The sequence below is a fragment of the Ambystoma mexicanum genome, chromosome 1p (assembly GCF_040938575.1).
Source record: "Ambystoma mexicanum isolate Mex_15411 chromosome 1p, UKY_AmexF1_1, whole genome shotgun sequence".
Lineage (NCBI taxonomy): Eukaryota > Metazoa > Chordata > Amphibia > Caudata > Ambystomatidae > Ambystoma > Ambystoma mexicanum.
In genome coordinates this window covers 972,798,976-972,811,693 of record NC_090921.1, presented here as the reverse complement: position 1 = coordinate 972,811,693, position 12,718 = coordinate 972,798,976, and the positions used below count along the sequence as shown (strand labels likewise).

The 12,718-nt window shown below is 47.4% G+C and overlaps 1 protein-coding gene across 4 annotated transcripts in view; it reads right to left on the bottom strand.

Moving 5' to 3' along the window:
* The window catches only part of MATCAP1 (microtubule associated tyrosine carboxypeptidase 1), a 527,831-nt gene that overhangs the window by 413,549 nt on the left and 101,564 nt on the right, over positions 1–12,718 (bottom strand). The gene's annotated exons all lie outside the window — the stretch shown is intronic.

The following is a 12,718-nucleotide window of genomic DNA, read 5'->3' as shown; positions in this document are numbered from 1 at the left end:
TGCTTCTCTATCGACTATCCTGCTCTCCTTACTAAGTATGGTAGGAAGATGTTCAAAAAGGTTATCCTGGTCTCCAACCCAGGCCTCCATATCGCTGACACCTATACCAGTGCTTCCCCCAGACAGACCCTCACCGACATACTCTTTGTCATTCCCTCGCCAGACCTATGGACTTTTCATATGATCCCTGTGCTCTCACCTTTCTCTTCTTCTCCCATCAACAGTGGCACCCGGTGGGAGGCCCTCCTGGCCCCCTTCCACTCCTCTAAGGTCATCATTAATATTTACCTGAACGGGACTGCCTTAATCCAAGGCCCTCATGCCAACTTTCTCCTCTTTGATACACGCTTCCCGTGCCTCATCATCTTTCTTTCTTCTCCTGCTGTCCCTTCTCTCCCTTCCTCTGCTTCCTTGCCTTCCCCCTCGGTCTCCTCCTTGGCTACCTTGCCCTCCCCTCCTCCCTCTTCTGACCCCACTCGGGCTCCTTCTAAACCTCCACAGGGCGTATCTTTGATTTGTACATCCCCCCCAGAAGTCTTTCAAAGATGTCAACCTTCTCCATATTGCCACTCTCAACTCTCGGTCAGCTGTCAAACACTCCTCTGACATCTGCCGCCTCCTGGAAGAACTTGACTTTGATGTCCTCGGTCTCACCGAGACATGGTTCACGGGCAGCTCTGTCACAAGCTTTGACACTCTCCTCCCTGATGGCTACAAGATCCTCTCTGCGCCCAGAACCAACTGTTCCGGAGGGGGTGTAGCCCTGATCTTCCCGGAGTGTATTCCTGCCTCTGTCATTCTTACGCAGGACTACTCCTCTTTCAAATGCCTTATCTGCAGGCTTTCTCTCTCTCCTGGTCACTCTCTTACCATGGCTACTATCGGCCACCTGGTCAGATCACCTCCTTCCTCTCCGAGTGGGCGGACCTCTCCGCCTCCCTCCTGGCCTAGACCAGTCAACTCCTCCTTCTTGGAGACTTTAACATCCACCTGGATGCTTCCTCTCCATCTTCTGGACTCTTTTGCGACCTTCTATTCTCCCCTCTGGCCCGACTCACTCTGCAGGGCACACTCTGCATGTTCTGATCTCCTCAGCCCTCCCCCTCTCTAGCTCTCTCAGACTCCGCTCTCCTGGAGAGATCACTTTCCCCTTTCCTCCCATCTCTCCCTCTCTATCATTCAGGCCAAGCAGACTCCTGCACTGCCACCTACCTTCTCGGTCGTCCAACCTATGAAGCGTGTGTCAGTTGAGGCTTTTGCCGCCACTTTCTCTCCCCCTCCTCCTCTAGCTAACTCACAATCTGACACAGCCCTCTCCATGCTCAACTCTGCAATCTTTGATACTCTTGATGTTCTTGCCCTTGTCATGAGGATCCGCTTGAAGCACAAAGCCAAGTGCAACCCGTGGTACCACTCAGAGCTCGTCACCCTTAAACGCTAGTGCAGGGTGGCTGAGAGGGAATGACTAGCTTCTTGTGCATCCTCTGACAAACTGGCCTGCCGCCTACTCCAAAGGCAATACCGGCTCTCTGTCCCCACCAAGAAGAGAGCCCACATCCAAGCCCATGTCTCTGCGGCATCTAACAACTCGACCGAACTCTTCAAAATCGGCAAAGAGCTGGCAAATCCTGCTGCAGTCTCTACCTCTCCTGTCCGCTCCCAAGCCCTCTGCACAGCGCTGGCTTCTCATTTCATCTCTAAAACTCAGGACATCCTGTCCACTCTCTCGTCCTCTCCTCCTCCTCCCTCTACTCTCTGCTCTACCTCTGGCTCCCCTTTGGCCACCTCTGTTTCCTCCTTCTCTGCCATTCCTCCTTTCTCGCCTGACAAGGTTTCTAGACAAGTCCGATCTATGAATGTCTTGTCAAAACAGGTTCTTCCCTGTTCTTCCAAAATCATCAAGGACCACATTGACACCCTTGCTCCTGCCCTGGCTGGCTTCTGCAACCACTCCTTCGCCACTGGAGCCTTCCCTTCCCCCCCCGAAGCACTCTCTTGTGCACCCTCTTCTCAAGAAACCCTTAGCCGACTAACTATCGCCCGATCTACATTACTCCTTTTCTGGGCAAACTCCTGGAAAAGCTGTCCATCTCCCAGCTTAATCTTCATACTGAATCTGTTGGTTGTCTCCATGACCATCAGTCTGGCTTTAGAGCAGCCAGAAGCACAGAAACTGCTCTCCTGAACATCTTTGAAGATCTGCTCTCTAACCTCGATTCTAAACTCCCCTCTGTCGTCATCTTACTCAATCTCTCTTCTGCCCTTGACATGGTTCACCATGCCATCCTGCTCAATCGTCTCCATGATAACCTGGGTATCACTGATCAGGCCCTTTCCTGTCTGACCTCTTTCCTCTCCAATCGACCCTCGCAGGTCCAACTCAGGTCCTTCCTTTCCTCTATCTCACTCTCTACCTGCGGTGTTCCCCAAGGGTCTAACCTCTCTACCTGGCTGTTCAACCAATACCTGCCACCTCTTTCCCACTCCATTGCAGCTCTCTGCTCTAACTTTCAGTGCTAATCGGATGACACTCAGCTTGTTTTCAGGCTCCCTTCTGCTCCCTCCTCTCCTTCTCTCATCTCCGACTGTCGGTCTGCTATCCAGGAGTGGTGTGCCGCCAACATTCTCTGCCTTAATGTCAGTAAGACAGAGATTCTCCTCATCGGCATACCTGCACCCTCCTTTCCTGTCACTTTCTGGCCAGCCTCCCTTGGCCCTCTTCCTGCTCCCACCTGTGAGGCTAAGAACCTCTGGGTCATCTTCAACTCCACATTCTCCTTTTCTCCTCACATCTCCGACGTCACTAAGAAGTCAAACTACCAACTGCACCTCCTCAGAGGTATTCTTCCTTCCCCCAGAAGATCACTGTCTCCAGAGCTCTGGTTCTCTCTAGGCTGGACTACTGCAACAGCCTCTTTCTAAACCTGCCTGCTTCTACTCTCCGCCTTCTGCAACTCATCCAGAACAGGACTGCGAGACTTGTCCTTGGCCTCAAGCCCAGGAATTGTATCTCTCCAGCACTGAAATCTCTGCATTGGCCCCCAGTGGCTTCAAGGATTAAGTTCAAGTCCCTCTGCATTGTTTACAAGGTCTTCTGGGGCCTCAATACCTCCAACTCTGTTTGCAAATACCTCCCTACACGAGCTCTTTGCTCCTCCGACTCCAACTCCCTCAGGGTCAGTCGCTTCTCCAAGTAACAAGTTGGTGGTAGATCTCTTTCTTCGGGCTGGGCCTCCCTCTGGAACAGCCTCCCTGCCTCTCTGAAACTTGAGGAGTACCATCTCTGGTTCCGGAAGCGCCTCAAGGCCTTCCTCTTTGCTTCTGCCTTCTCTCTTCCTCTCCCCTGCTGATTTCCTGCCTGAAACTCCACTGGTCACGGGTATACCCTCCCATCTCGGGCCCAGGTCCCTGCCCGCCCAGTTGCACACCTGCACTGCCCCTCAGCATCCCTTGCAATTGGGGCAGTATCTGTAACTCTACAGTCCCCCAACCTTGCACTTTGGTCACTTGCTGTCTGCGCTTACCCTTGCACCTGCCACCCGTTGGCCGCACTTCTTGTTATCATGTGATCCCATGTACAGCAAATCTCCTGTCCCCTTTCCCCTCACACTTTTCCCAACCCTTTCCCCTGCACTTGCACAATCTCAATGTCATATGGCCTACTGGAATCGATGTCTCTGTCCTCCCTTTGTCCCTCCTCCCTTGCCTCATCGCGCTTTGAAACCCTTGTGTATTCGGGAGTTATAAAGTTCCCTGAAGGAGGTCGCTGCCGCTGGGAAGGCACGAAGGAGACGCAGAGAAAGCCAAATCGCAGAACAGAAAAAACCTGCATTGTGTTTCAAGGACGTCCGCGACCCTTCCGGGTGAACGACAAAGTTGAGGAGGTGAGGCCAAGCCTGTGCTATTAACCTAGACTCGTGCATCAAAGCCACAAAGACAAGAAAGGAATGCGCACAACCGGTGAGTTAGTGAAAGACATGAAAGGCCGGTTTGTGTCAAGGAAAGATTGAAGCCGCAAGTGTATCTCACAAGTGAAGGTTGCACACCTGCTGATGAGACGCGAAAGAAAAGCTAACCAGTGATGAACTTTTTAAGTGGCTGATAACTGTGAAGCCAGTGATACAGAGTAACAAAGTGGTCCGGCGAAAGGAAGTAGCTCACTCGAATGTCTCTGCGAAATGAGAAATGTTTGGTTATGAAACGACAAAGTGAATGAAGTCTGAAACGTGAAATCGTCAAGATTAACCCCAGCAAAAGGGGAAGTGAAAAGGTTAAGGCTTGAAGACAAAGATTTATTTTGAATTTTTGAGCTTATGGTACTGAACTACCAAGACCAAGAGACACTGGGGCAAATAACGTAAGAGTGTGAGATGAAGAGAAAGTCGAAGTGGTCCTGCAGAGGAAAAAGGTCAGAGCCCAACTGAGGGAGACCGGAAGTGTGATAAATTAGAGGAAGGGAACCCCTAAAGAATGTGAATTAAGCTTGGGGAAGGGAACCCCTGCAAGTGCTGTGATTGCTAGGTCAGAGCCCAACTGAGTGAGATCTACGCTGAATCAGGTACTTTGTGGTTGAAAGGTCTGAGCCCAACCAAGGGAGACCTATGTGAACTTTTTTGCTTTGAGAGGTCTGAGCCCGACCGAGGGAGACCTGCATGAACTTTTGTTGAACTGTGAAGTAACTTTTGAAAGCAGGAATTAGTGACTTTAATGTGCAGACCAGGCGGGCCTCGATCCACATTTTGAACTGCCTTTCTTTTGAGAACCTGAGCCAGAGTGTGTCATTCTATCTACGGGGGCCGCTGTACTCCGTGTTGTTCAATGTGGGGAGGAGAGCTGACTCAGCCATCTTGATCCTTTATGTTATTACACTGATTTTGCTTTGCATACATATACACACTTTTTGTATAAGAGATAGGGCAAGCATTAGTTTTTTTTTAGCATAGACTGATTTGACAAAGACTGACTAGGACTGTGTTTACTTTATTGTTCGATGGTAGCGACTACTCCCATCATAGCTATAGGGCAAAGCAGGAGTGTTTCCCAACCCCAAAAATTGAATAAAGGTTTTAAAATGGTATCTCTTGTGTCAGTGTCATACATGTGATACCATGCCTCCCTTACTTATGGTGGTAGAAGTGGGATACGACTCAATTGAGACAAATTGGGGGACCCTAAAATTCCAGAAACTTAGTCACAGAACGTCAGACCTCTCTACCGCCACGAAATAATCCATAGGCTTTGATATTTGTAGCAGCAGATATGCCACTATCCCACCCGGGAAAGAGGGATGATTCCCGCTGACTTAGTCCTAATACTGCCTGCAGGTTGTTATATGAGATTGGCCCCAAAATCTGGCCTAGCCTGGAAATTTGGTCTAGATGTCCTAGCAGGGGTTATAGATACAGACTTTCGGGGAGACATAAAAGTTCTCTTACAGAACCATGGCGAGACCCTGTTTGATATACGCCCTGGGAACAAAATTGCACAGGGAATTCTTGAGAAAGTTCTATTTTCCCATTTTGAGAAACAAAATGAACCAGAGGAAACAGAGAGGTAACTTAGGCTTTGGGGAGGCCAATGAGATACGTACCACGAAGCAAAAAGGGAAGAGTAACCTACCATCCTTCCCGACCTAGCCTTCGCTCAGCGAAACGATACAGTACTCGCAGAGGCTTTCTTACAATTGGTCCCTGAAGGAGAAGGACAAGAAAAGGGAATCTTCTTTTTCTTCCTGAAACAGGGATTACTATATAGAAGGAAAACCTCCAGGGAAGGCCTAAGTAAGACTCAATTAGTAATACTCAAAACCCATTGCAAGATCGCGCTAGAGATTGCACGCTCATTCGACAGGGGGGCACTTGGGACAATCTAAAACCCAAGCTCACATCAGTGGGAAATTCTATTGGCCCGGTATCCATGCTGACATAAAGATGTTCATTCTACATGTAACCAGCTCACATATTCCCCTACCGGCTCCTCTAAACCCATTACCGATAATAGAAGTCCCTTTCTCCCAAATTGGGATGTATATTATTGGACCATTGGAAACTTCTAAACTGGGAAATATATATGTTCACATAATTGTTGATTACGCTACCCGATACCCAGAAGCCTTCCCCGATAATAGAAGTCCCTTTCTCCCAAATTGGGATGTATATTATTGGACCATTGGAAACTTCTAAACTGGGCAATAGATATGTTCTCATAATTGTTGATTAGGCTACCCGATACCAAGAAGCCTTCCCCATGCGGAACAACACAACCCCGCAAATTTTAAAACATTTGTTGCCATTTTTTTCTAGGGTTGGTTTCCCCAAGGAAAATCGAACGGATCAGGGATCCAATTTCATGGGTAAGCTCATGGGTAAAGTTAAGGAATTACTAAACATTACCACCTTAAGAACCTCAGTTTACCATCCCCAAATGGACAAATTTGTAGAGATATTTAATAAGACCCTCAAAATGATTATGAGAATGTTAGTAGACGAGGATGGTAAGGACTGGGATCATATGATCCCGTGGGCCCCATTTGCAGTGAGAAGGAACCCATAGGCGTCCACCGGTTTTTCTCCTTTCGAGTTACTCTACGGTAGAGAACCAAGAGATGTCTTAGACATGCTCCGGGAGACCTGGGAAAAACGAGAAGAGGCGCCAATCCCGCTCTCTCAGACAGCTACCCAATTATAAGAGCACATGAAACTCAAGCCCAACACAAATTTACCTATGACAAGAAGGTAAATCCAAGGTCATTTTCAGTGGGACAGAAAGTGTTAGTCCTTTTACCTACCTCTGAAAGTAAACTTGTATCAAAGTGGAACAGGCCCTATGAGGTACTAGAACAAACAGGAGCCTGTACCTATTAAATAGCTCAACTCGATAGAAGGCAAAAGACCCACCTCTACCACGTAAATCTCCCGAAAGAGTGGAAAGAAAATCCTTCCGCTACTACCTCCTCTATATTGTCTTGTTTGGTACCTGAAGAGATAGACAACTCTGAACTTATTCCTCAAAGACCTTATTAGTGCATATCCCAATGTATATTGAGAAAAACCAAGGAGAGTACATGGTACTTACCATTATATCAGAACTCCAAAGGGGAAAGTGGTCCATTTGAAGCCATACAGACTCCCAGAAGCACAAAAGCAGATAGTGATTGATGAGGTTAAAAAAAATGTTAAAGGCAAACATCATTGAGCCCTCTTCAAGTCCATGGTCCTCCCTTTATTGTGTTGGTGACTAAACCTGACTGTAGGCAGGCCAACGCCATCTCCACCTTCAATGCCTATCCTATGCCACGCATCAATGCTTTTATAGATAAACCTGGAAATGCCACATCCTTTTCGACCCTAGATTTAACCAAAGGATATTGGCAGGTCCTTGTACAACGACCTGATAAGGAAAAAAATGCTTTTTCAACACCAATAGGGCTATTCCAATTCAAAGTCCTCCCCTTTAGATTGCATGGGGCCCCAGCAACTTTCCAACAACTTATGAACGGGATATAACAGCCTTATTCCTATTTCTGTGGGGCCTATATTGACGACATAGTCATTTATAGTAAGACTTGGGAAGACCATCTTTTTACTATAATGAGAACCCTCCAAGAGGCCGGCTTAGCTGCCAACCCAACCAAAATGTAAGCTCGCTCAGTCAGCAGTTAAATAACTAGGCTTCTTTGTAGGGAATGGCAGTGTCCAGCCCCAGAGGGTAAAAGTGAAAGCCATCCTAGATGCTCCCACACCCAAGACCAAGAGAGATCTCAGAGCATTCCTAGGATTGATAGGATATTATCGTAGGTTTATCACACATTTTTTAGATAGAACAGCCAGACTTGACAGACAAACTAAGAAATGCAGACCCCCAGAAAATGTGTTGGACTGATGAGGACGATGCTTTTTACAATAATCTGAAACAGACCTATTCCAAAATCCAATGTTAAAAGTAGTAGACTTCTCAAATGAACGTGTTACAGACTGATGCCTCCCTCACAGGGTTAGGAGGAGTATTATTGCAAATACATGATAGATTAGTTCACCCCATCACCCCATCCGATTCACTAGTCATAAACCTTTCCCCCCGAGAGAATAACTACTCTGTGTTGGAACTGGAAGCCCTTGCCATCAAATGGGCAATTGTCCATCTTATATACTACTTTCTAGGTAGAAAATTCACACTCATCACTGGCCACTCAACTTTGGTATGGATAAGTCAACGAAAGGACTCTAACCCTCGAGTCATGCGATGGTTCTTAGACCTGCAACCCTACTGTTTCAGTATGGAACACTGAAAAGGTAAAGAACAGGGGAACGTTGATTTCCTTTCCCAGTTTCCCTGTGAAACATATGTGGCTACAAAGCATAGGGGAAGGGTATGTGAGAAACCAAAGGGTGTCTCACCTACTAGGCCCCGGGCACCTCTCTCTCAGCTGGCCAGGGCACTGACATTGCCTTTGGATCCAGACCCTGGTGTGGACCAGTGCGGGAGGATGGACACTTTACAACATGAACACTTTCTCACAGACAGCCCACTATGAGAGAAAACAGACTAACACCTGAGCCGTATACCTGAAGTGTCCCAATACAATGATCAGACAATTACTGACCATCACAACCACCTGACTTCCATTACACTTCCCCACATGGATGAAAGGTGGAGCACAAGAGCACACTCAGAGCGAGGCATGGAACACAAGGAAACAGCAGTTCCAAGATGGCAGTTTAACGAGAGAAGACGGCAAGACAGAAGGGGGGTTGCAAGAAGGGCCGTTCCCTTGACCTTTCCGACAAGGAACCATAACATTCCAGAGTCCTCGAGAATAGAAAGCCTAGGACCAGGAAACCAGGCTGAAGAATCCTGCATAGTGTCTCGGAGGTACCCGGGAGCCTCCGGCGTCAATATCAAGTCGGGGAGAATCCACAGCCGCTGTTGTACTGACCTTGGCTCCAAGAACAAAGCAAAGCCACAGCCAAATGAACACAGCCGGGGAGTTAGGGCAACTGATACAAAACTGGTCTGTGTTGAAGCCAAGGTTGCAAGCTGCAACATTGAATGGCGAACGCTGGAACAAACATTGTTTGAAACGCGCGTGATAACCGACGCAAGTAAAGTTGAACTGCAGATGAGTGATTGAACTTTGAAACCAAGATACAATACCTTTGACAGAGTGGTCTGGCAGAGAGTGTGTGCTCCATCGAAGGTCTCTGTAAGTTATCCAGCTGCTAGGTGGCAAAATTGAAAGACAACGAATAATTGTGAATCGAAGTGGTCCTGCGATGAGTCAAGCAAACTCCTGCGCACAATCAAAAGTCTACGATGTTGATACAGTAAAGAAAGTGTATGGCAAAGTAGATAAAGTTGGTCCGAGTCCGGCAGAGCGAGATCAATTGAAAGCTTTGTATTAAAGTAGAGAAATTGGTCCGAGCCTGGTGGAGGGAGACTGATTGAAGATTTTGTGTCAAAGTGGATCTGAGCCCGGCAGAGGGGGATCCTAGGTGAATAGTAAATCACCTAAGACAATTTTTTACATGTGAAATACTAAAAAATGAGGAAATGTATTATTTGTTTGTCGCATCAGGCCCTCTGAAAGAAGAGACTTTGAATTGCAAAGAGACTTTGGTAAAGGCTATGACGTTAAGGTTTTGAACTGCACCCTCGTGCTTGAGAAACCAGAGACTGTGCTAAGCTCGAGTGTGCCGCCTTATCCCGTGCTGAAAACGTGGGGAAGGGAAGCCAACATCTTGAATATCCTGACATATTATTTCTTGAACACTTTTCTTTTGCATAACATTATTTGCCGCTTAGCTGCTCTGTTCTTTAGGCATTGGCAGGTGCCTTGGAGACGAACAGCGACGTCTCTGTGTGCAGGGAGTTCCGTTGTCATGACTTCCACACAGAACTTAAGTCATATGATCACATCAGCTGGTTGCTCCTGCAGGTTACGCCCTCAACGGAAGCGTAAAAGCGGCGCCAGGCCAGGGAGCGCTGCTTCTGATTGTAGTTAGCTTGTCTACTACACTGAATCCGTGTGTCCGTCTTTCCAGTTACATTCTGACCCTGCATTCTCTTCACGGACCTCTTTTGCCCTGCGATTTTGTACCAATTGACCCACGGATGCCGACCTTCGCCTGTACAACAGACTTCCTTTGCTTTATCCCAGGTACCTGCATGATTACCGTGTTGCCAACACCGCTTCCCATACAGACCTCATTTGTCTCCTGTTACTGGGCGAACGTTGTACTAACCAGCGCTCCCGCGTAGCATTCCGTTATCTTCCACTAGAGCCTCGCACAAGTTCCCGTAACGTAACGCTGCTCAGAACCTACCCGCATTCCCTCTAAAATTCCATGTAGGACTTAATTCCTCCTGCCTCCGTGTAGCCTTCGGTTACTTCCTGCCAAAGGGGTGCACAAGCACCTTTCATTCATTTACACGCTGCACTGAACTTACCTGCACCCGCGCTGAACTGTACAACTGTTCTTGAGCTTGTAATCCGGACCCAGTGCACTGAAGAGACGCTCTGCTGCAGCCGTGCACCATCCCGGATCTAGTATGTCCCTCGTGCCACCTGGGTTAAGTAAACCTACTAACTCTTTTTTTGTTTTATCCTGTTTCGTTGTTGTTCACTATTCGAAGCGCCTTCTGCTACCATCATTGTTGAACCCTTTGTCCACGCCTTCATATGAATCGGTAAGAGCTCTGTTATTCCGCCTGCTATCCCAAACAGTAGAATAGCACCTAGCATACCTAGATTGCCTTGTTAATATGGTTATCTTGTTGTTCCTTAGGAACCTGTGTTCAGACAGTCCTTCCTTCCAGCTTACTTCCAAGCAGGGAAACAAGTGGTTATCAGTGTTTGATTGAGTAGTCAGGGATCAATTCCTTAACACCACTTCACCTGTTTCTTTTCCCCTTTCAGCCTGGTACCGTGGCAGTGTTTGCTCCCCGCTCTTTTATTTGATCTACCCCTCTTTCTGTTCTCACAGCAGAGGGGCGTATCATAGAAAAGAGTTCCCTCAAGTAAGGAGGCCTGGGTTTAGGGAAACCCAGGCTCGTCTATCAAGGCTGACAACCAAGAAAATCGCTCATCGCACCTCTCCATCTGTAAATCGTGTTGGTGGGTAACGCCTTCACACAGTGCTGGCCATCACTGCCCGATTCTTGCCTACGCAAACAGCATTAACTAATTTATGTCGGACTACTTCACAATAAAGTTTTGAAGGACCCAAAGCACAGCAGCTTGACTACTGCGACTCAACAGAAGGGGCACATTACACTGGTTCTCGGAGCACTCCACTGGCTAGCAATCTAGAAAAAAGATCCAGTTCAATGCCCAGTGGAACGCCCCCAGAGTGCTTGAAGGCCATGGAGCGAAAGTCCTCAAATAAGAAATAAAAAAAACTGAAACCTAAGATTAAGAAACAACATACTCTTAGAAACACAAAGATTATGCAGAGAAAGACATGGAGGCTTTGCATTTTCCATTATGGTGGCCAAAGATTGGAACATGCTACCAAGGGAAATCCACACTCTACAGGACCACCCACAATTCAGGAAAAGTCTAGAAATCTCGCTCTTCAATGCGTAATAAGGTTAACAAATCACCATCAAGCATCAGAATGGACAATTCTAAGTTGTTCAACTATCACGTGCCAGAGGTTAAGATTTATTCTAAACCTTCCAACCATCACCTCTTTTGTTTTGCTATTGTCACCCGAGTGGGACGGGTATGGCCAGACATGGTCCTGTGCCTGCTGGGCCTAGAGGCCCAAGCTACTCCTCACAGATGATGCCCAACAAGGCTGAAACATGTCTGGGGATGCATGTGGTTTCGTGCAGAATGGATGTGACCTAGCAGTTTGGGCTGGACTACCCCTTTGGGAATGGGACCAAGTCTGATTTGCATATTGTCTTTCCCCTTTTGTAATGGCTTGGCAGGTGAAGAACACTGGTCAGGAGGGTTTCCCAGAGCAATGCCAGAGGTTAAGATTTATTCTAAACCTTCCAACCATCACCTCTTTTGTTTTGCTATTGTCACCCCGAGTGGGACGGGTATGTCCAGACGTGGGTCCCGTGCCTGCTGGGCCTAGAGACCCAAGCTACTCCTCACTGATGACCCCCAACAAGGCTTAAACATGGCTTGGCAGGTGAAGAACGATGGTCTGGAAGGTTGTCCAGCGCAATGCCAGAGGTTAAGATGTATTCTAAACCTTCTAACCATCACCTCCTTTGTTTTGCAACTATCATGTGCAGACACAACATACAGGCTCCCGATCGTTCACCTTAAACACAACACAGAGCACTCTGGAAAATCTAACAACTGGAAGAGAACACTCCCTGGCTTCTGGAATATATACACCTCAGCACAGGATATCTTCATGCATCAACCACTAAAGTCAAACATTTCTCACCATAATGCAACCTGCAGCAAAACCAATAATCTGAAAGCACTATAGAAACTGTCAGAGTTTTCAGGTATAAAGGACCAGTTACAGTACACAAGATAGGGGATGTTTTGTTAAGAGTAGATGCTAAAGGAAGAGGGAGTTTGGGGAGGTGTTTGCCATTTTGTTTTCCTTAACCACAGCTAATCAGGACTCCCAAGCCAAGATGGCAGAACCTTGAAACGAAGACTGATTGGCTGTAAGGGCAGGAACAATCAACTTGGAATGTTGAGAAGAGATACTAACTGTTCCTGAGTCAGGTTGTGTCATTTTAAGCT